The 25,124-nt window shown below is 43.0% G+C and overlaps 1 protein-coding gene across 1 annotated transcript in view; it reads left to right on the top strand.

Annotated features, from left to right (window-relative positions):
• Nucleotides 1–17,905: 17,905 nt before the first annotated feature.
• SMIM14 (small integral membrane protein 14) overlaps nt 17,906–25,124 on the top strand; it is a 56,843-nt gene continuing 49,624 nt past the window's right edge. Inside the window, exon 1 of the mRNA XM_007522784.3 lies at nt 17,906–18,176. The gene's annotated coding sequence lies outside the window, so the exon portion shown is untranslated. The remainder of the gene's footprint in view (nt 18,177–25,124) is intronic.

Genomic DNA, 25,124 nt, shown 5'->3' on the forward strand with positions numbered 1-25,124 from the left:
TGGGAATGTCAATTGGTCCAACCTCTGTGGAGAACAGTCTGGAGAACTTTCAGAAGGCTAGAAATAGACCTACTCTATGACCCTGCAATTCCCCTCCTGGGGATATATCCTAAGGAACCCAACACATCCATCCAAAAAGATCTGTGTACACATATGTTCTTGGCAGCACAATTTGTAATAGCCAAAACCTGGAAGCAACCCAGGTGTCCAACAACAGATGAGTGGCTGAGCAAGTTGTGGTATATATACACAATGGAATACTACTCAGCTGTAAAAAATGGTGACTTCACCGTTTTCAGCCGATCTTGGATGGACCTTGAAAACTTCATGTTAGGTGAAATAAGTCAGAAACAGAAGGATGAATATGAGATGATCTCACTCTCAGGCAGAAGTTGAAAAACAAGATCAGAAAAGAAAACACAAGTAGAACCTGAAATGGAATTGGCATATTGCACCAAAGTAAAAGACTCTGGGGTGGGTGGGTGGGTGGGGAGAATACAGGTCCATGAAACATGATGAATGACATAGTGGGGGTTGTATTGTTAAATGGGAATCTGGGGAATGTTATGCATGTACAAACTATTGTATTTACTGTTGAATGTAAAACATTAATTCCCCAATAAAGAAATAAATTATTTAAAGAAAAAATAAAAAAATAAATAAATAAAAAATAAAAAAATAAAAAGCTTCTTCACAGCAAAAGAAACCACTACCCAAATCAAGAGACCCCTCACAGAATGGGAGATCTTTACATGCCATACATCAGATAAGAGTTTAATAACCAACATATATAAAGAGCTTGCCAGACTCAACAACAAGACAACAAATAACCCCATCCAAAAATGGGGGGAGGACTTGGACAGAATATTCACCACAGAAGAGATCCAAAAGGCTGAGAAACACATGAAAAAATGTTCCAAGTCTCTGATTGTCAGAGAAATGCAAATCAAGACAACAATGAGATATCACTTCACTCCTGTGAGAATGTCACACATCAGAAAAGGTAACAGCAGCAAATGCTGGAGAGGGTGTGGGGTCAAAGGAACCCTCCTGCACTGCTGGTGGGAATGTCAATTGGTCCAACCTCTGTGGAGAACAGTCTGGAGAACTCTCAGAAGGCTAGAAATGGACCTACCCTCTGACCCTGCAATTCCCCTCCTGGGTATATATCCTAAGGAACCCAACACATCCATCCAAAAAGATCTGTGTACACATATGTTCTTGGCAGCACAATTTGTAATAGCCAAAACCTGGAATCAACCCAGGTGTCCAACAACAGATGAGTGGCTGAGCAAGTTGTGGTATATATACACAATGGAATACTACTCAGCTGTAAAAAATGGTGACTTTACCGTTTTCAGCCCATCTTGGATGGCCCTTGAAAAAATCATGTTGAGTGAAATAAGTGAGAAACAGAAGGATAAATACGGGATGATCTCACTCTCAGGCTGAAGTTGAAAAACAAGATTAGAAAAGAAAACACAAGTGGAACCTGAAATGGAATTGGAGTATTACACCAAAGTAAAAGACTCGGGGGTGGGTGGGTGGGTGGGGAGAATACAGGTCCATGAAAAATGATGAATGAAATAGTGGGGGTTGTATTGTTAAATGGGAATCTGGGGAATGTTATGCATGTAAAAAAAAAAAAAAAAAAGAAGAAGAAGTAGAAACGCAAAGCAGAAATTGACTGAGTTTGGAGTATGGCACCAAAGTAAGAAAGCAGAAGTACACTAGAGTTTGCAGTGAGTACCTCCCTAATACTTCCTCTCCACTTTTCCAAGCTTTGGGTCCATGATTGCTCAACAATTTGTTTGGCTTTGTATGTTAACTCTCTTTTCAGTCACCAGGTTCCAGGTGTCATCAGTATGCCGGCCAGACTTCCCTGGATTGAAGACCCCACCAATATGTCCTGGAGCTCAGCTTCCCCAGAGACCCGCCCTACTAGGGAAAGAGAGAGGCAGACTGGGAGTATGGACCAACCAGTCAACGCCCATGTTCAGCGAGGAAGCAATTACAGAAGCCAGACCTTCTACCTTCTGCAACCCACAATGATCCTGGGTCCATGCTCCCAGAGGGATAGAGAATGGGAAAGCTATCGGGGGAGGGGGTGGGATATGGAGATTGGGCGGTGGGAATTGTGTGGAGTTGTACAAAAAAAAAATAAAAAAAATAAATAAAAATAAAAGCATTTCTTTCTTTATTACATTATTTACTTATATTGATACAAAAGAGAGAAATTGAGATGGAAAGGATAAAGAGGGATAGAAACAGAGAGACACCTGCAGTCCTACTTTACCACTTGTGAAGCTTTCCCACTGCTGATGAGGACCAGGGACTTGAACCTGGATCTTTGTGCACTGTGATGTGTGCGTTTAACTAGTGCACCACCACTGGTCCCTTCCTTATCTCTGTCTTTCTGTCTCTATCTCTGTCTATCTATCCAGAAAAATTTGGCCTGGAGCAGTAAAGCACCAGTGACAACAAAATGAGAAAAAATCCACTCTAGACTGTTTTAGGTTTCCTGCTTCCAGGACATTCTGTGCACATCTGGCCTCTGGGAAGAAGATTGTTTATCTTGACCTCTTTGAACCAATCTTATAGACAGGCAGATAGCCACTTCACAATGATGCAGTCTTTACTTTAATGCCACTTATATATCCTTTTCTTATTTATTTATTTATTTTTAATATTTATTCTCTTTTGTTGCCCTTTTTTATTGTTGTAGTTATTATTGATGTTGTTGTTGGATAGGACAGAGAGAAATGGAGAGAGGAGGGGAAGACAGAGAGGGGGAGAGAAAGACACCTGCAGACCTGCTTCACCGCCTGTGAAGGGACCTGCCTGCAGGTGGGGAGCCGGGGCCTCGAACTGGGGTCCTTACGCCCGTCCTTGAGCTTAGCTCCACCTGCGCTTAACCCGTTGTGCTACAGCCCGACTCCCTCACTAGCTATTTTTTTAAGTATTTTTATTTATTTATTATTGGATAGAGACAGAGAGAAATTCTCTCATTAATCATCAAGGTCATCATTATTATTTTGCTTTTTGTGGGGAGGAGGTGAGAGGAAATAATGCCTTACAGGGCTGTTGTTCATTAATCATTAATTTTAATCCAAAGCTTTTCCCCTGAACTAGATTCCTCCCATTCTGCCACAAGGTCAGTCTTTAAGGCTGGTAGCAAGATGAAACATTGTTGGACTTCCCTTTCATTCAGGATTGTAGGAGGTGTCACTGGATAAGTAAATGGGGCTGGCTTGTCCACTAGGCAACAAAACATTTACATTTAGCCCCAACTCATCAAGGGGAGAGGGAAAGAGTAATATATTCCATCAATCTCTGTGGAATTCTTCTATTCAATTCAACTTAAGAGACAAGATCTAATTTTAGATTATCAGCCTCTAGTGCCCTTAATTATGCATTTAAGGGTAGACAATGCTATGCTGGCACTTGTTCTATGACTGGATGTGTGTTACACCCCCCAGATGCATATGTTAAAACCTCCCCCTGTGTGAAGATGATGGGAGGTAATTAGGATTAGGTGAGAACCCTTATAATACTTGAGGGAGATTTCAATAATAAAATGTCAGTTTACAGCCCAGAAGAGGTTCTCTGGCTCTCTCTAGAATTAATATTCTGGCAACCTGGTCTCCAATCTCCAACCTCCATAACGGAGAGAAATAAAATTCTGTTGTATATACACTATCCAGGGGTACTACTAAGTGGTGGTTCATCTGGTAGAGTGTTTGTTTGGGAGCCAGGTGGTAGCACGCCTGGTTGAGCACACACGTTACTATGCTTAAGGACCTAGATTTGAGAACCCGGTCCCTACCTGCAGAGGGAAAACTTTGTGAGTTGTGAAGCAGTGCTTCAGGTTTCTCTCTGTATTTGTTTCTCTCTGTTTCCCCTTCCTCTCTTGATTTCTGGCTGTCTCTGCCTAATAAATAAATAAAGATAATAATTTTAAACAATAGTGTTTGTCTGCTCAGCTCTGGACTATGATGGTGTGGGGGCCTGAACCTGGGACTTTGGAGCTTCAGGCATACAAGTTTCTTTGCATAATAATTATGCTGTCTCCCCTGCTCTAGAGTGCACATTTTACCATGTATGAGTTCAATCTCCAGCATTACATGTGCCAGAGTAATGCCCTGGTTCTCTCTTTACTCTCTCCCACAGATAAATAAAAATAAATAAATAAGTATAACAATTTATCCGGGGGTGGATAGCATAATGGTTATACAAAGACTCTTGTGCCTGAGGCTCCAAAGTCCCAGGTTCAATCCCCACCACCTCCCACTTCCCTGTATCTGCATGAAAGGAAACAAGTGATCTACTTGAGACTCAACCCCATTCACCTTCATGTTAAGTTACAAAATATAAATATAGTTCTTTCTCTGGTACCACAGCACCTCCCATGTGTTATCAGGACTCAAAACTGGGCCACATACATGGCAAGGCATATGACCTAGCTAGTAAGCTCTCTCTTTCTCTAGCAAACGGCAAACTTTTCTAAAATATAAGAGTAACTTGATTTATGAATAAGAATGTACTTTGGGGCTGGGCAGTAGTGCCCTTGGTAGAGTACACATGCTACAATGTCCAAGGACCTAGGGAAAGCTTCACTAGTGGTGAAGAAATGAAGATGTCTCTGTCTCCTTCTCTCTACCTACTCCCCTCTCAATTTCTCTGTCTCTATCCAGAATACATAAAATAAAAAAATATATATTAGAAAGTGAATGTACTTTCTGTTTCTCTTGAATTTAAGTTGCATAGCCACTTTCAGTTGGCTAACAGTGAAGTTTTTTTTTTTTTGCACCGTCTTCTCCAAGTGAAGTTTTTATAGTGAATAACAAATAGGTTTAATGTGAAGTTTAAATGCCTCATTAACTTAAAACAGCTTGAAAGTATTGTTGACAATTCCAAATAAATTAGGAGTTTAAATATAAATAACTGAGAAGTTAGAAGAAGTTAAAACTCAATGTTTCTTAAAGCTTCAGATCTATATTTGTAGGTCACATGAATTCATGTTGATAAATGTACCCCTAGAGCCCATTATACAGAATGCATTTGAAAATATCTGGTGAATTGAAGACAAACTTCTAGGTTCAGAAGTACAAAGAAATCTAAAAGAAAAACAGAAACTTTTAAAAAATGAATTCTTGTCTTAAGATTTATTTACTTACCGATGAATATAAGGGAGAGAGAACCAGAGCATCACTATGGCACATGTGATGTGGGAGATCAGGGCCCCCTATTTGTAAGTCTAGAACTCTAGGTCACTGTGCCATCTACCAGGTTTCAGATTTTTTTTTTTCCTCCAGGGTTATCTTTGGGACTCGGTGCCAGCACTATGAATCACTGCTCCCGGAGGCCATTTATTTATTTATTTATTATTGGATGGAGACAGAAATTGAGATGGAAGAGGGAGACAGAGAGGGGAAGAGCCAGACGCCTGCAGACCTGCTTCGCCGCTTATGAAGCTTTTCTCCTTGCAGGTGGGGACCAGAGGCTTGAACTCAGGTCCTTGCTCACTGTAATATGTGTGCTCTGCCAGGTGAGAAACTGCCTGCCCCCCTTTTTTATTGGATAGGACAGAGAGAAATTGAGAGGAGAGGGGAAGATAGAGAGGGAGAGAGACAGAAAGACACCTGTAGCCCTGCTTCACCGCTCCTGAAGCATCCTCCCTGTAGATGGGGAGCCTGAGGCTCGAATCCAGATCCTTGTGTTTTGTACTAAGTATACTTAACTAGGTGCACCACTGCCCATACCCCCATTATTATTATTAAAGATTTTAAGAGAAATTTTATGAGTTTCATGTGAGACAGAGAGAAGGTGGAGGAGGAGGAGAAGGAGTAGGAGGAAGAGGAAGAGGGAAGGAAGAATGAGGGAGCTGAGCGGTAGTGCAGCAGGTTAAGTGCACATGGCACAAAACACAAGGACCGGCGCAAAGCACAAGGACCGGCGTAAGGATCCCGGTTCGAGCCCCTGGCTCCCCACCTGCAGGGGGCTTGCTTCACAATAGGTGAAGCATGTCTGCAGATGTCTATCTTTCTTTCCTCCTCTCTCTGTCTTCCCCTCCTCTCTTGATTTCTCTCTGTCCTATCCAACAACAACATCTATAACAACAATAATAACCACAACAAGGGCAACAAAATGGGAAAAATAGCCTCCAGGAGCAGTGGATTCATAGTGCTGGAACCAAGCCCCAGTGATAACCCTGGAGGCAAAAAAAAAAAAAAATGACAAGTTCACCTGGATAGTCTTCATCTTTGCCATGTACAAGACCCAGGTTTGAGCCTCACCCCTGCCTCATGAAGCTTGCATGCTGTGCCCTCTTCCACACCACTGATGGAGCTCAAAGTGTCAGTAAAGTTTAAAGTCATGTAGCAGTAGAAGTAAAGTAATATGGTAGTGTAGAAAAGAGAAGAAGAAGGAGAAGAAGAAGAAGAGGAGGAGGAAGTGGAAGAGGAGGAGCAGGAGGAAGAAGAGGAGGAGGAGGAGGAGGAATGAGAAGAGGAAAAAGGAAAAAGTCAGGGCACCACTCTTGTACATGTGGTGCCAGGCACCAAACCAGGTACCGCAGGCATCCAAGTTCAATGCTTTACCAGTTGAGTTATTTTCCTGGCTGCTTTTTTGTTTTTTTATCTGTTAATTTTCATGTGAGATAAGGACAGAGACCACAACAGTTTTTTTTTTTTTTTTAAGATTTTATTTATTTATGAGAAAGGGGGAGAAAGAAAGAACCAGACATCACTCTGGCACATGTGCTGCTGGGGATTGAACTCAGGACATCATGCTTGAGAGTCCAAAGCTTTACCACTGCGCCACCTCCTGGACCACCATAACATTTTTTTAACTTTTTTTTTTTTACCAGAGCACTGTTCAGCTCTGGCTTTTTTTTTTTTTTAATTTATTTCTTTATTGGGGAATTAATGTTTTATATTCAGCAGTAAATACAATAGTTTGTACATGCATAACATTTCCCAGTTTCCCATTTAACAATACAACCCCCACTATGTCATTCATCATCCTTCATGGACCTGTATTCTCCCCACCCACCCACCCACCCCAGAGTCGTTTACTTTGGTGCAATACGCCAATTCCATTTCAGGTTCGACTTGTGTTTTTGTTTCTGATCTTGTTTTTCAACTTCTGCCTGAGAATGAGACCATCCCATATTCATACTTCTTTTTCTGACTTATTTCACATAACATGAATTTTTCAAGGTCCATCCAAGATGGGCTGAAAACGGTGAGGTCACCATTTTTTACTGCTGACTAGTATTCCATTGTGTATATATACCACAACTTGCTCAGCCACTCATCTGTTGTTGGACACCTGGGTTGCTTCCAGGTTTTGGCTATTACAAATTGTGCTGCCAAAAACATATGTGTACACAGATCTTTTTGGACAGTTGTGTTGGGTTCCTTAGGATATATCCCCAGGAGAGGAATTGCAGGGTCATAGGGTAGGTCCATTTCTAGCCTTCTGAGAGTTCTCCAGACTGTTCTCCACAGAGGCTGGACCAATTGACATTCCCACCAGCAGTGCAGGAGGGTTTCCTTTGACCCCCACACCTATATGGTGGTGCAGGGGATTGAACCTGGGACTTTGGAGCCTCAGGCATGAGAGTCTCTTTGCATAACCATTATGCTATCTACCCCTGCCCTTTTTAAAACACTTTAAGACTTTGTTTTTTATTTAATTTGACAGAGAGAAATTGTGAGAGGGAAAGGGATATATATAGAGAGAGTCACCTGCAGACCTGCTTCACCACTCATGAAGCTTTCTACCCTGCAGATAGAAACTGGGGGCTTGGGACTTGAACCTGGGTCCTCGCACACCGTTAACATGTACACTTAGCCAAGTGAACCACTGCCTAGCTCCCACAGCATTGTTCATATCTGGCATGTGGTGGTGCTGAGGGTTGTACTTGTAATTTCTGGGGCCTTAGGTATGAAATCTGTTATGCTATGTCTCTGGCAGGAAAATAGAAACATTTGACTAAAGTTTTAAATTTTTATGCATCAAAGTTACAACTGATTAAATGAAAAGGAAGACAGCCAACTGTAAAAGAATTTGAAGCAAATATGAGAGGTGAAGAGTAGAGATCTTTATTAAATACTTTATATTAATTCTTTTAAAAATTTTTTAAAAAAATATTTATTTCCTTTTGTTGCCCTTGTTTTATTGTTGTAGTTATTGTTGTTGTTATTGATGTCGTTGTTGTTGGATAGAACAAAGAGAAATGGAGAGAGGAGGGGAAGACAGAGAGGGGGAGAAAGATAGACACCTGCAGGCCTGCATCACCGCTTGTGAAGAGACTCCCCTGCAGGTGGGGAACGGGGGCTTGAACCGGGATCCTTATGCCACATGCGCTTAACCTGCTGTGCTACCGCCTGACTCCCTATATAAATTCTTAAAACGTGGGGATAGGACTAAGATGGCTCAGTAGGGAGGACGTGTGTTTACCTCCTTCCACAGTAATAGCATAGCTACACCAAAACATGGAACATTCTGCACAGAAACAGTCCTGATCCTCAGATGAACAAGCTTCCACAGCAAGGGACAAAAGGTCAGTATCCAGATGGTGAGAACACAGAAAAAAAAAAATCTCTTGGAAAAAGAAATCACAGCATATAGCAAACTACAATCAGAAGGAGACCATTAAGTTGTACAATTTATTTTTTAAATTTTTTTAAAAAATTATTTATTACTGGATAGAGAGAAAGAGAGAGAGAGAAACTGAGAGGAGAGGGGGAGACAGGGAAAGAGAGAGGCATCTGCAGACCCACTTCACCACTTCATGAAGCTTTCCCCCTGCTAGTGGGGGCCAGGGGTTTGAACCCAGATCCTTTTGTACTGTAATGTCCAGTACCACCTGGCCTACCACCTGGCCTTAAGGTGTAGAGTTTTCTTTCTTATTCTTTTTTTGTCTTTTTTTTAAAAAATATTTATTTTATTATTTATTTATTCCCTTTTGTTGCCCTTGTTGTTTTATTGTTGTTGTCGTTGTTGGATAGGAGAGAAATGGAGAGAGGAGGGGAAGACAGAGAGGAGGAAAGAAAGATAGACACCTGCAGACCTGCTTCACCGCTTGTGAAGCGACTCCCCTGCAGGTGGGGAGCCGGGGTTCGAACCGGGATCCTTATGCCGGTCCTTGTGCTTTGCGCCACCTGTGCTTAACCCGCTGCGCTATTGCCCGACTCACTCTTACTCTTTTTTTTTTACAAATATTTATTTCATTTTGTTGCCCTTGTTTTTTTGTTATTGTTGTTATTATTATTTATATCGTTGTTGTTGGATAGGACAGAGATAAATGGAGAGAGGAGGGGAGACAGAGAGAGGGGGAGAAAGATAGACAACTGCAGACCTGCTTCACCACTTGTGAAGTCACCCCCCATGCAGGTGGGGAGCCGGGGGCTCGAACTGGGATCCTTATGCTGGTCCTTGTGCTTTACACCATGTGCGCTCAACCTACTGTGCTACCACCTGACTTCTTCTTCTTCTTTATTGTTATTGGGGTTAATGCTTTACAGTGCAGTCATTGACATATGCATACAAATTCCTTATCTAATAGGCCCCCAGAATTTTCTTTTTAAATTTTATTATAATCTTTACTTATTTTTGGAATAAATAGCAAATTGAGATGGAAGGGGGTGATAGAGGGGTAAATTCAGAGAGACACCTGCAACACTGCTTCACCACTCATGAAACTTTCTCCTTGCAGGTGGGGACCAGAGGCTCAAACCTGGGTCCTTGTGCATTGTAATATGTGCACTCAACCAGGTGCACCACCACCCAGCCCCCAGAGTTTTCTTTCTGTCCTCTCTCCCCTCCTCTCCAGAGTCCTTTGCTTTGGTGCAATACACCATGTTCAGTCCATATTTCACTTTGTGCTCGCCCTCCCTAATGTCCTTTGCTTTGGTGCAAGCAAGCCATTCTTTTATTAACAGGTGACTGGATGAAGAAAAATTAGTTGTATATATATAGTCCAATATTACTTAATCTTAGAAAATAAATTCTGGGTGGTCGGGCGGTAGCATCGGGTTAAATGCACATGCTGCAAAGCGCAAGGACTGGCATAAGGATCCCGGTTCGAGCTCCTGGCTCCCCACCTGCAGGGGGTTGCTTCACAAGTGGTGCAGCAGGTCTGCAGGTGTCTATCTTTCTCTCCCCCTCTCTGCCTTCCCCTCCTCTCTCCATTTCTCTCTGTCCTGTCCAACAAAATGACATCAATAACAATAATAATAATGACCACAACAACGAAAAAAAAAAACAACTAGAGCAACAAAAGGTAACAAAAATGGCCTCCAGGAGCAGTGGATTCATGGTGCAGGCCCTGAGCCCCAGCAATAACCCTGGAGGCAAAAAAAAAAAAATCTGATAATATGCTATGGCACAAATGGTTTAATGCTAAGTAAGTCAGTAACAAAAGGACAGATATTGGGGCTGGCAAAATAACTCACTTGGAGAGTGTGCTGTTTTATCATGTGCCTGATAAAGTCTTGAACCCAGCCCCCACCACACTTAAGGAAGCTCTGGTGCTATGGTCTATTTCACTCTTTCTACCTCCTCTACCTTTAAGAAAAGAAAAAAAGACAAATCCTGTATGATTCTACTTCTATACTGTACTGAGAGTAGTCAAGGTTACAGAGACAGGAAGCATAATGGTATTTGCCAGTGACAGGAAATAAAGGAATGTGGGGAGCTAATGTTACTGGACCCAGATATTTAACTAGGGAGGATAAAATTCTGCAGATAGATATCAGTGATAGTTTCCCACCAATGTAAATGTACTTAATACCATAGAACTGTATACAGAAAGATAGTTAAAATGTTAAGTTTACATAATATATATTCAATCACCATTATGAACTGAATTGTGTTCCCCCAAATTCACAAGTTGAGCGTCACTATATTTGAAGGTAGGACCTTTAGGGAGGCTATTAAGGTTAAAGTAGGTCATAAGCATGGAGTCTAATGCAATGGAACTGAAGTCCTTATCAGAAGAGGAAGAATAACAGAGAGTACCCGTGTACAAATAAAAGGCCACATGAGGACATAGGAAGATAGATATTATCAGAAACCAACCTTACTGGCACCTTATCTTCTACTACTGCCTCAGAATGCAAGAAACTATGAATAAATTTCTGTTCTTTAAGTCACTAGGCTGAGGTATTATATATTATGACAGCCTTAGTAGACTACTAAGACCACTACATATTTGTTTTAAAATATTTTATTTATTTAGAGACAAAAAAGAAAAAGAGGCCAAAGCTGCACTTGGGCACATGTAGTGTCAGTAATTAAACTTAGGACGTCATGCTTACAAGTCCACACTACTATCTCCTGGGCCACTACAACCAAAATTTAAAAGAAGAAAAGTGAAAAGGAAAATTATTTTTCCATTGTAAAGACAACAAGGACATGAAACAAGGAAATCACACAAAAGGGAAAGAGTCATAGGAAAGTTTCTCTCTTTTTTATTTTATATTTATTTTTTTTCCTTTTGTTGCCCTTGTTGTTTTTTATTGTTGTTGTAGTTATTATTGTTGTTATATATTTATGTTGTTGTTAGATAGGACAGAGAGAAATGGAGAGAGGAGGGGAAGACACAGAGGGGGAGAGAAACATAGACACCTACAAACCTGCTTCCCCCCTGCAGGTGGGGAGCCGGGGGCTCGAACCAGGATTCTTGAGCCAGTACTTGCACTTTGCGGCAACTGCGCTTAACCCGCTGCGCTACTGCCTGACTCCCTTAGGGAAGTTTCTTACTCACTTAGAAACAATCAGTGTCAATAGTTTTAGGGTTGGCTTCTTGAATGTTTTAATGAAATGTGTGTGTGTGTTTGTGACATATTTAAATTTACAGACACTTTAATTTTCTAAAACAAAAATCAAAATAGGGCCTGGTTCAGAAAGGGAGGGTATCTTCCAAGTTCGTTAATTCTCCAAACATAATATATCCATCCATTCCATTATACTTATGTGCTTAGATTCTTTCTTATTTGTTTATTTAGCTTCCAGGGTTATTGCTGTTTATTTACGTAGCCTCCAGGGTTATTGTTGGGGCTTGGTGCCTGCACTACGAATTCACTGATCCTGTGGTCATTTTTTCAATTTTTTTTTTAATAGGACAGAGAGAAATTGAGAGGAGGGGGAGGGGAGGATAGAGAGGGAAAAAGAAAGATAGATACCTACATACCTGACCTGCTTTCCTGCTTGTGAAGCAACCTCCCTGCAGGTGGGGAACCGGGATCCTTGCTTGGGTCCTTATGCTTCCTACTATGTGTGCTTAAACCTGTGCACTTAACCCAGGTGAACTGCTCATCTCTGGTTTATAGTGAGGGTGGTGACTGAACCTAGGAGTATAGAGCCTTAGGCATGAGTCATTTGTTTAAGCCTTATGCAGTCTTCCAACCCTGTTTAGATACTTTCTACATTATTCTCCTGTCATAAAGAATGTGAATGGGTAGGGATGGGGCAGACGATGGCACCAGTTAAGCACACATCACACATAGTACGAAACAGAAGTGTAAGGGCCCAGTTCGAGCCAGCTGCAGGTGGAGCAACTACAGGTGGAGCAGGTCTGCAGGTGTCTGTCTTTCTCTCCCTCTCTGTCTACCCCACCTCTCTCCATTTCTCTCTGTCTTATCTAACAACAACATTAATAACAACAATAATAACCACAACAATGATAAAACAACAAGGGCAACAAAAGGGGAAAAATAGCTTCCAGGAGCAGTGGCTTCATAGTGCAGGCACCAAGTCCTACCAATAACCCTGGAGGTAATAAAAACAATAACAATAATATGAATGAATTCCCTATAATTTTTTCCTCAGTGCCAGAGTCTTGCACATATTTGACTCCACCACTCCTGAACCTACTTTTTCACTCTTTTAAAATTTATTTATTAATTAAAAACAAGGATGGGAGAGAGAGAAAGCAAGAATATCACTATGCTGGGTACTGAGCTCAGAACCTCATGCTTGAGAGTCTAATGTTGTATCCACTGTAACACCACCCAGGTTGGTGCTTACTCAGGTTTTTTTTTCTTCTTTTTTTATATTTATTTTATTTATTTATTCCCTTTTGTTGCCCTTGTTTTATTGTTATAGTTATTATTGTTGTTGTCATTGTTGGATAGGACAGAGAGAAACGGAGAGAGGGAGGGGAAGACAGAGAGGAGGAGAGAAAGATAGACACCTGCAGACCTGCTTCACCGCCTGTGAAGCGACTCCCCTGCAGGTGGGGAGCCGGGGTTCGAACCGGGATCCTTATGCCGGTCCTTGTGCTTTGCGCCACCTGCGCTTAACCCGCTGCGCTACAGCCCGACTCCCGCTTACTCAGTTTTATTTCTGTTGTATTGAGAGACAGAGAGAGGAAGAGACAGCACAACACAGAGCTTCCCCTGTGCTCTCAGGTGGCTCTAGGGCTTCAACCTGAGCTATGTGCATGGCAAGGAACACCCTACATTATGGTTCAGGTGGACTATTTCCATATATTGTTTAAAAATTTTATTTATTTATTATTGGATAGAGACAGAGAGAAATTGAGGAGAGACAGAGACAGAGACACTCGCAGCACTGCTTCAGCACTCATGAAGCTTTCTCCCTGCAGGTGGGGACCAAAGGCTTGAACCTGGGTCCTTGTGCACTGTCGTATGTGCACTTAACCAGGTGCGCCACCACCTGGCCCCGACTATTTCCATATTTTTGTCCTAGTATATAAACATATAAATGTTATGGGTGGGGGTGTGTGGTGTGGGAAATGGCACAGCATTTCCCTGGACAGGGATGTCTGTCCCTCAGTGGTAGAGCACATGCTCTGCACATAGAAGTTCTGGGTTTGATTCCCGGAAGCAATAAGTAAATAAACAAACAAATAAATAACCTGGTGCTGGGTGGTGGTGCACCTGGTTGAGCACACATTATAATGCGCAAGGACCCGGGTTCGAGCCTCTGGTCCCCACCTGCAAGGGAAAAGCTCTTCAAGTGGTGAAGCAGAGTTGCAGGTCTTACTCTTTCTCTCTGCTTCTCTATCTCCCCCTTCCATTTCGATTTCTGGCTGTCTCTATCCAATAAATAAAGTTAATAAAAAAAATAATAAAATAACCCTAAAGCAGTTGTTTAAGAAAGGGGAGGATTGGGAGCTGGGTGGTGGCATAGTGGGTTAAGCGCACAGGGCATGAAGCGCAAGGACCGGTGTAAGAATCTGGGTTCGAGCCACTGGCTCCCCACCTGCAGGAGAGTCGCTTCACAAGTGGTGAAGCAGGTCTGCAGGTGTCTGTCTCTTCCCCTCCTCTCTCCATTTCTCTCTGTCGTATCCAACAACGACAGCAACAACAACAATAATAACTACAACAACAACAACAAAAAAAACAAGGGCAACAAAAGGGAAAATAAATATAAAAATTTTTTTTAAAAATGAAGGGGAGGATTTAACTTGCATGTATTGCCAATGAGAGTGATTTTTCCCCTGCATGGTTATCGCTGGGGCTTAGTGCCTTCACTAGGAATCCACTGCTTTTGGAGGCTATTTTCCCCATTTTTGTTGCCTTTGCTGTTGTTATTGTTGCCATTGTTGTTGAAGAGGACAGAGAGAAATGGAGAGAGGAGGGGAGGACAGAGAGGGAGAAAGACAGACACCTGCAGACCTGCTTCACCGCATGTGAAGTGACTCCCTGCAGGTGGGGGTGCCCCAGGAACCAGGATCTTTGAGCCGGTCCGAGCCGTGTGTGCTTAACCTGCTGTGCTACCACCTGGCCTCCTGAAGATCTTTTTTAAATTAATTACTTTTAAAATTTTTTATTTATTTGTTCATTTATGATTGGATAGAGAAGGAGAGAGCCAGAGAGACACCTGCGGCCCTACTTCACCACTCATGAAGCTTTCCCCCTACTGGTGGGGACCAGGGGGTTGAACCTGGGTCCTTGCACACTGTAATGTGTGTGCTTAACCAGGTGCACCAATGCTTGGCCCCAAGAGTGAAGATTTTAACATAGCTATTATTTCTTTGTAATTCCTTTTTGTTCATTGTTCATACTTCATACCTCACGTGTTGAAGGTTAACCTTAGTGATTTATATGAATCCTTCATATATTATTATATGCTCCTTAATATATCGGTATTTAGCCTAGATTCCAATTGATATTTGTCTTAATTTTAAATAAATGCTCATTCAACAGATATCCAGTATCTACTATCTTTCAGGTAAAGGGGTAGGAATTTAGTGTTGTTCTTTGAGATACAGATAGAAGAATATAGACACCTTTGTGTTCTTTTTTTATTTAATTTAAAAAAATATTTATTTTCCCTTTTGTTGCCCTTGTTGTTTTTCATTGTTGTTGTTACTGATGTCGTCGTTGTTAGATAGGACAGAGCGAAATGGAGAGAGGAGGGGAAGACAGAGAGGGGGAGAGAAAGATAGACACCTGCAGACCTGCTTCACCGCCTGTGAAGCGACTCCCCTCCAAGTGGGGAGCCGGGAGCTCGAAGCAGGAACCCTATAGCGGTCCTTGCGCTACCGCCCGACTCCTATTTTTTTGTTCTTAAACTGTTCAAAGTTGAACTGGTACTGATCAGAGCAGGGGGGGGTGGCACACTTGATTGAGCAAGGTGCAAGGACCCAGTTTCAAACCCTCAGTCTCCACCTGCAGGGGGACAGCTTCACGAGCAGTCAAGCAGGGCAGCGGGCCTTTCTCTCCCTCTCTATTTCCCCTTCTTCTCAATTTCTCTGTCTCTATCCAATAAATATTAAATAAATAAAACATATTAAAAAGATTTTAAAAAGGAAAGTTAAAAAATACAGTTCAGAGTTAAAATAAAATAGAAGGTATTAAAGATTTAAATATTTATTTATTCCCTTTTTTTGCCCTTATTTTATTGATGTAGTTATTATTGTTGTTGATGTCGTTGTTGGATAGGACAGAGAGAAATGGAGAGAGGAGGGGAAGACAGAGAGGGGGAGAGAAAGGTAGGCACCTGCAGACCTGCTTCACTGCTTGTGAAGCTGTGAAGCGACTCCCCTGCAGGTGGGGGTCTGGGGGCTGGAACCTGAATCCTTAGTGGGTCCTTGGCTTCGCACCACGTGTGCTTAACCTGCTGTGCTACCGCCCGACCCCCAGAAGGTCTTATATTAATGTCTATGGGTCTTTTCTGTCCCGCGTGAGATTGCAAGCAGACTGGGCCAGGAAACAGTTATCAAATGCTTTATTGGTGTAGTTATTATAGATGAGCCCCAACCAAGTTCAGTTCACTTACATGGCTGGCAAATTGGTGCTGGCTGTTGGTGGAGGTTTTGCTCTCCACATGGAATTCTTTATAGGGCTGCTTGGGTAAACTAAGGCAGAAACTGGCTTTTCCCTGGACAAGAAATCGAAGCGAATAAAGTGGAAAGCTGCTATAGGTTAGGGGCCTTTATGACCTAGCCTCAGAAGTCACAAACCTTTAGCAGTATTCTACAGATCAGAGTAGCTCTGATTCAAAGGACTGGAGGAGACATCTCTAGAGAAAGGCAGGAGGCATTGAAGATTATCTTGGAAGACAGCCACACGGGATCCTAGTATCTTTATTTTTCTGTAATTTATAAAGTGAGTACTGATAATTTTGCAACTGGTACAATTCTAGATCATACTGTTCTCTTAAACTCAGCTGCACTCTCAAATATATATGTGCACGTGAGTGAACCCAAGCAGACAAGGCTTTCTGTTCCACAAATTAAAGTTCCACAGATTACAGACCCTTCACTACAAGGTCAACCCATTAACTTCAACAGTGCAGGGAATTCTGCCAGAGGCCCTCAGAATTTGAATAGCGTTCAAGACTGCAAATTAAGGACCAAGAAGCTTTTGACTTCTACTAGTTATCTTCGTGAACTCGGAAACACTGAGTTTTACCTGAGACCTTTACTTTTCTAGAAAACTTTACTTGCATTTTACTACCCACTTAAAAAAGTTCTTGCAGATTATGTCGATTTGCTGAAAGTAATTCAGCAAGTGAAAGTGATTAGTCAAACAGTGAGGGGGGCGGAAAAAGTCCCAGCTGGGTGAAAAGGAGACGAAGTCAAGAGAAGAAACGGATTCCTTCCTTACAACTCACTTTCACTTCTCCTGCAGGAGAGGCAAGAAGGCGTCATTGCGAAATCTTTGAACTCACACTTTTGATTTTTTCCACTGCTTCTATTTTAATATGACCGGTTAACAAAATAACCCTGCCAACCAGGGAAATTTCCTGGGCCATAGCAGGTGGTAGTGGTGGGGGAATCTGTCGGTCAGAGTGGGAAGAGGAGAAAGCACCAGCGTGGTCTACATTTGTGGCTCTTTACTACCTCCTTTATTTCTGTCTCTGAGGTCAAAGCCACAAAGGCTGCGGCTGGCTGCCTAACCACAGCTCCCCCCCCCCTTTTTTTTTTTTTTGCGACAGGCTCCCTTTAAAATTCCATTTGAGTTTAAAGTAGTTTTCCTGATGCAACTATGTTAGAGAAGGGTAAAGAGCATCTACAAATACCAGATTTGACAATTCTTTGTACGTGTGCAACAATCTCGGAGTGTCTTTTTCACTTGGATTGAGCGACCGAAAAAAAAAAATCACCTCCAGAAGGAGGGGTATCCTGTCTTGGCTGATACCCAGACTTCGGGTGAAAAGAGCCAGGAATTTAGATAAACTGGAGGAGGCGGAGGGGGACAACAGACCACAACGTCCACTACAAAATACACAGGCTAGGCAGCGCAGACGCATCAACGCCGAGCCTCGCCCTCCCTGCTTCACAGTGGCCCGACCCACCCCTCCCAACCGGAACTACAACCCCCGCGCTCACCGCCCCCACGAATAGCGTGACGCTCGCGCCCGTGGCGCCCGCGCCCACCCCGCCTCCCCGGACGCACTGGGCAGGCGCAAGGCGCGCGCATGCTCGGAAGGCGGGCCGCTGGGGTCCCGAGCCGCTGCTATCTGTTGCGCCACCGCCGCGGGAGCCGGCAGATCCGGGTCTCGTGGCTTAGAGTGACGTGGTCAGTCGAATCAAAACAGAGGAGGGGAGGAAGCCGGCGGCCAGGAGCAGCGGCTGGAGCGGCTTCCCGAGCAGCCGCAGCGTTCCGGAAGCTCCGGGAGGTCTTTTTACCGAGCCTCGGCTCCGGAGGACCCCCGCATCCTCCCCGCCCCGTCGGTTGTGGTCTGGGCGGGTGAGTGTCTCCCCTTCTCCCGCCGCTGGGTGCCGGTCCGCCAGCCCCTCACCCCGGTTTTTCCTGGGACTTCCTCCCTCCGGCTGTCGGGGACTGCGGCAGCTGCGACAGCGGGGCTGCCCGGCCCGCCTTCCCCCATCGGCCGGGAGCGAGGCTGAAGCGCCTGCAAGAACGGGGCTTTATCTTCAGGAAACCAGAGTCCGGGCGGGTCAGGAAAGTGGACGGTAGCCTAGAATTTTTATTTTATTATTACTATTTTTAGGGCAAAACCGTCAACACGGGTGGAGGCGTACAATGGAGTTAAAAAAAAAAAAAGAGTCGTAACTGGGAGGAAAGCTCCACTAACCCTGAAATCCACACTCAGGTGCCCTGGCGGGGTTTGATGGAGTTGCTGGGATGCGTCCGCCTTCATTGTGATTGATGAGATCGGGGAGCTGGAGCCTTTGAGTTCCTGACTGTGTTGCGAATTTAAAGGGAACCCCCCCCACACACCTTTCTTTTCTTTCTTTCTTTCTTTTCTTTCTTTTCTTTCTTTCTCTCTCTCTCTCTCTCTCTCTCTCTCTTTCTTTCTTTCTTTCTTTCTTTCTTTCTTTCTTTCTTTCTTTCTTTCTTTCTTTCTTTCTTTCTTTCTTTTTAATTTCCCCCTGTATGTTCAGTGAGTGGAACCGGAGCAGATGGTGAAGAGGTAGCAGCAACGTTTACCAGGACGGATCAAGTGTGATGCGCTGGTCACCCTAGTACTGGAAGTAGTTGCGCGCGTTGCCTTTTAAAGCCTAAAGTTTTCCAACGTGGCTGTTTCCAGGCGAGTTGGGATTTTTGCCAAGAGAATATGTTAGCTGGAGTGAGTTGGTAGGTTTGCTGTGGTCCCCCTTTTGCACATTGGAAATGTGGCATTGGAGAAGAAACCTTAATTTTTTTTTTTTTTTTGCATTGAGAGTGCGATGAACTTTACGCAGGTCTGCCAGTGCTTGCTGAAGGAACCGTCTGGTTTTTGCCTTTTATCGTCACACTGCGCAGGCAGCTGTACTGATAGAAACAGGGATGGCTTTGAGTCTTTTATTAAGTCCGTCGCGAGACCTTTAGGAGACATTCTCGTCGTCCAGTTCTGGGAGGTTGCAGAAGCCTGTGGTTCCCCTTCCAGTCACCAGGACTGAGCGCAGGTGCCTCTGTAGTCCGATGTGACCCCGCCACGCTCTGCGCCCCCTCACAGCGCCGAGGTGGCCAGATCCGCTTTTTACCCAGACATGGATCTTTAAAAAAGAACCTTTCCCCCTTCAAAAAAAAAAAAAAAAAAAAAGCAACTCAGGTATTTGGTAAAAAGTATATGCTAATTGCTTGTATCAAAATCTGGGTATTCTTATGAACGTAGACTATACCCTTGAAATATGTATCTTAGTGATGCAAAATGAACCCCTCCTAACAAATTTCTTTCCTCTGTGTGGTAGTACTTGTTTCATAGTATCACAGTTGGAAATCTGCTAACTTAGGTGGAATTGTTTTTCTTTCTTTCTTTTTCTCTCTCTCTCTCTCTTTTTTTTTTTTTTTTTACCAGAGTACTGCTCAGCTCTGGTTAATGTTGGAGGGGGATGGAACCCGGGACTTTGGAGCCTCAGGCATGAGAGTTTCTTTGTTTAACTAACCATCATGCTATTAACTAACCATCATGCTATCTACCCCTGCCCTGGATTTTTCTTTTTAATATGACTTTTTTTTTTTAACCTTTTATAGTAGCCTCTGTCAATATCTTTGCTTATGGAAAGTACTATGTAGTGGTCTGGGAGGTGGCACAGTAATAAAGCTTTGGACTCTCAAGCATTAGGTCCTGAGTTTGATTTATTTATTAATGAGAAAGATAGGAGGAGAAAGAGAGAGAAAGAACCAGACATCACTCTGGTACATGTGCTGCCGGGGATTGAACTCAGGACCTCATGCTTGAGAGTCAGATGCTTTATCCACTGTGCCACCTCCGGGACCACAATATAAAATCTTTTTTAAAAAAAAGAACATACTATGTAACAAATTGGAGGAAACGTTCATTAAGGAGGTAAGCGAAAGAAAAAATCAGTCATCAATTTACCATCCAAAAATCAGCAAAATGTTACTGGTGGTTTATATCCATCCATATTTAAATTTTGTATTTAAATATTTTATGTAAAAGTTGTAATGTGCCACATATGCTTTTCTGCAACCTGCTTTTCACCTAGAAACAAAATTAAAATTTTATTTGGAGATAAGGATTTTGCAGAGAAGAACTTTTGGAGCTTGACTTTTAGGAAATGTTCAATATAAGTTTGGTAAACCATAATTTTATGACATATTTTATTTTAATAAGAGATACAGAAGAACCAGAGCGCTGCTTAGCTCTGGCTTATGTTGGTATATACAATTATGCTATCTCCTCAGTCTTGCCATAATGATTAAAGTCGGGAGTCGGGCTGTAGCCCAGCGGGTTAAGCGCAGGTGGTGCAAAGCACAAGGACAGGCATAAGGATCCCGGTTCGAACCCCGACTCCCCACCTGCAGGGGAGTCACTTCACAGGCGGTGAAGCAGGTCTGCAGGTGTCTATCTTTCTCTCCTCCTCTCTGTCTTCCCCTCCCTCTCTCCATTTCTCTCTGTCCTATCCAACAACGACAACAACAATAACTACAACAATAAAAAAAACAAGGGCAACAAAAAGGGAATAAATAAATAAAATAAATATATAAAAAAATAAAAATAATAAAAAAAAATGATTAAAGTCATGTTTTTTTTTTTTTTTTTTTTTTCGTCTCCAGGATTATTGCAGGGGCTCAGTGCCTGCACTACAAATCCACCGCTCCTGGAGGCCATTTTTTTCCCATTTTGTTGCCCTTGTTGTTGTCGTTATTGTTATTGTTGCCATTGATGTTGTTGTTTTATAGGACAGAGAAATGGAGAGAGGAGGAGAGGACAGAGAGAGAGAAAGACACCTGCAGACCTGCTTCACTGCTTGTGAAGGGACCCCCCTGCAGGTGGGAAGCCGGGGGCTTGAACCGGGGATCTTTATGCTGGTCCTGGCTCTTCACGCCATATGCGCTTAACCCACTGCTATTTATTGCCTGGCCCCCTAAAATCGTGGTTTTTAGAGGTTTCCTCCCTTAACCATGCACAAGGACTCAGCCACCACCTGCAGAGGGGAAGTATTACAAGCATTAGAGCAGTGCTGCAGGTTTTTCTCTTTCTCTCTTCCCTTTCAATTTCACTTGTCTCTACCCTCCTCCCCAGATTTTATATATTTACATATATATAAATATCTACCAAGAGTGACAGTGGATTTGTCCTACAGGCACCAGCCCAAGAAATAACCCTGCTGGCAATAAGAAAAAGTTTTCTCTCAAGTCTTTACGATGACATGATAAGATTTAAGAAATTAATAGGCATTGTGTGTAAAATAAGATTTTGTTTCTTAAGTCTTGGGAGAGCCGGCACAGAACAGATAGCTTGATTTAAAGACATGGAACACAAAACTTTCTGCTATAATAGTGTCTTTATTGAGGCAAAGGTGTGAGGCTACTACCTCAGTTGTTCTGTGCTCCAAATATTAACTAGTTGCCCAAGCTTCTGGCAGTTTTTGAAAAATTTAACTTTGCAAATCACATCTAATTTTTTTTTTTTTTCAGAACACTGCTCAGCTGTGGTTCCTAATATGTTTTATTAACATTGATCCTTGGATGCCTGCTTTATCAGTAGCTTAAAAGAGAAATGTCCACTTCAACTTTAAATGTAACTGCATACTTTGGAGTATTCTAAATATACTTGCAATCCATTTGACTCCATTACTCATATACTCAGCTAAAACCTTTAAATCTCTGTTTTAATTTTCAGTCTTCTGAATAGTTAGTTCCAGATGTTCCTCTATTCCTTGTCTAACAGTCTTCCTGTGATTTCACTTTATTCGCAGTGCTCAGTATATATTCTAGATTTGTCTGTTTTTTTCCCTTCTCTACTTCCACCATCTTGGCCAGCTACCACATTCTGTCACCAGGCCTATTGCAATAACCTCTTGGTCTCCCTTCTACTTTGGTGTTTTTGTGGTGTATTTTGTTTATCATGGCCCTAGAAATCTTTGTTTACCAGAACACTGCTCAGCTCTGGCTGATGGTGATGCCAGGGAGTGAACCTGGGACTTGGGAGTCTCAGACATGAGAGCTTCTTAGCATAACCATTATGCTTTCTACCCCCAATCTTCCTTTCTTTCTTTTATTAGGACAGAGAAATTGAGATGGGGGAAGGAGATGGGAGAAAGATCCCGCAGCTTTGCTTCACTTCAGGAAGCTCTTGAAGCTTCCTCCCTGCAGGTGGGGACTGGGGGCTTGACCCCAGGTCCTTGTGTGTGGTAATGTGTGTGCTCAACCAAGTGCACTACTGCCTAACCTCTAGACATTTTAAAAAATGTAAATCCAGGTTTTTGGCAGTAGTGCAGCGGGTTAAGCGCAGGTGGCGCAAAGCACAAGGCTTAAGGATTCTGGTTCGAGCCCCTGCTCCCCACCTGCAGGGGAGTCACTTCACAGGCGGTGAAACAGGTCTGCTGGTCTCTTTCTTTCCCCGGCTTCCCCTCCTCTTGATTTCTTTCTGTCCTATCCAACAATAGCGACATCAATAACAATAATAACTACAACAATAAAACAAGAGGAACAAAAGAGAATAAATAAATATAAAAAATCTTATAAAAAATGTGAATCCAGTTTTTGTCAAGAGCCTCCCATATGAGAAAATAATCAAACTTCTGGGGAGTTGGAGGAGGCAGAGAGAGGTGGCTCAACAGGCAGAGACTAGGACTTGCATAAGGTCCTAAGTTAGCTTCCCAGTGCTGCAGATGCTAGAGTGATGCTGTTTCTCCCCCCCCATAATAAAAAAGTAAATAAGCAATTTTTTTAGAAGTCCAAGGTCCTTACCAGGGCTTGCTAGTTGCTACATGTTTTGGCACTGCCTTCCTCTTCATTCCACCTTGTATACCTCTTACCTCTGCCTGGTGGAGCTGGGCACATTTGTTTCTTCTTGCATTCTAGCAGCACTGCCATTGTCGCTGGAACTTGACTCAGGGCTTTTGAACTTGCTGTACCTGATCTTGCTGTGGCTGATTCAGACATATCACTTAGATTTTACCTCTTCAGGAAGACTGCTCCTCAGTTATTTCTTCTCTTCATAATATAATATTGGGGACAAGTGGTACACCTGGTAAATCGTGCACATTACCATCACAAGGACCCAGGTTCAAGCTCCTAGTCCCCACCTGCAGTGGTGGGGAGGTGAGAGGGAACTTCCAGAGTGGTGAAGCAGTACTGCAGTTATCTTCTTTCCTCTGTCTCCCCTTTCCCTCTCCATTTCTTTTTTTTGTTTGTTTTTTGTTTTTAACCCCTCTCCATTTCTGTTACTATCCAAACACACATGTAACACTGTGGAAATTCCTTTTTTTAACATTCTTTTTTTTCTCTTTTTTTTTTGTTTTAGTTATTGATGTCGTTGTTGGATAGGACAGAGAAATGGAGAGAGGAGGGGAAGGCAGAGGGGGAGAGAAAGACACCTGTAAACCTGCTTCACTGCTTGTGAAGTGACTCCCCTGCAGGTGAGGAGCCGGGGGCTCCAACCGGGATTCTTGCACTGGTCCTTGCACTTTGTGCCACCTGCGCTTCACCTGCTGCGCTACCACTGACTCCCATTTTTAAAAAATACTTATTTATTCCTTTTTGTTGCCCTTGTTTCATTGTTGTAGTTATTGTTGTTGTCATTGTTGGATAGGACAGAGAGAAATGGAGAGAGGAGGGAAAGGTAGACAGCTGCAGCCCTGCTTCATCGCTTGTGAAGTGACTCCTCTGCAGGTGGGGAGCGGGGGCCTGGAACCAGTATCCCTATGCCAGTTCTTGCGCTGTGCACCACGTGCACTCAACCTGCTGCGCTACCGCCCGACTCCCCCATTTTTTCTTTTTTATAAATTTATTTATTATTGGATAGAGACGGAGAAAAACAGAAGGGAGAGATGATAGAGAGGGAAATAGAGACACCTGCAGCCCTGCTTCATCATTCGTGAGGCTTTCCCCCTGCAGGTGGGCACCATTGGCTTTGCATACTGTAATGTGTTTGCTTAACCAGGTGTGCCACTGCCTGGCCCCTATATTGTGGTGTTTTTTTTTTTTTATTCTAGAAATTAGACTGAAAATGAAGACTTACCTGTTATTTATTTATTTATTTATTTATTTTGCCCCCAGGGTTATTGCTGGGCTCAGTGCCTGCACTATGAATCCACTGCTCCTAGAGGCCATTTTTTTCCTTTTGTTGCCCTTGTTGCCCATCGGTGTTGTAGTTACTATTATTCTTATTGTTGTTTGATAGGACAGAGAGAAACTGAGAGGAGGAGAAGACGGGGAGAGAAAGATAAACACCTGGGAGTCGGGAGGGGAGTAGCGCAGTGGGTTAAGCGCACGTGGCGCAAAGTGCAAGGACCGGCATAAGGATCCAGGTTCAAGCCCCTGGCTCCCCACCTGCAGGGGAGTCGCTTCACAGGCGGTGAAGAAGTCTGCAGGTTCTACCTTTCTCTCCCTCTCTCTGTCTTCTCCTCTCTCCATTTCTCTCTGTCCTATCCAGCAACAACAACATCAATAACAACAACAATAATAACTACAATAAAACAACAAGGGCAACAAAAGGGAATAAATAAATATTAAAAGAATATAAACTTAAAAAAAGTAAAGATAGACACCTGCAGACCTGCTTCACCACCTGTGAAGCAACTCCCCTGTAGGTGGGGAGCTCGAGCTGGGATCCTTACACCAGTCCTTGTGCTTTGTGCCACCGCCCAGCCCCCTCTGTATTTATTTATTGCCTCTAGGGTTATTGCTGGGGCTCCGTGGCTGTACCACGAATCCACTGCTCCTAGAGTCTTATTTTTTTTTCCATTTTGTTGCCCTTGTTGTTTTATTGTTGTTGTTACT

This window comes from Erinaceus europaeus, chromosome 3 (assembly GCF_950295315.1).
Source record: "Erinaceus europaeus chromosome 3, mEriEur2.1, whole genome shotgun sequence".
NCBI lineage: Eukaryota > Metazoa > Chordata > Mammalia > Eulipotyphla > Erinaceidae > Erinaceus > Erinaceus europaeus.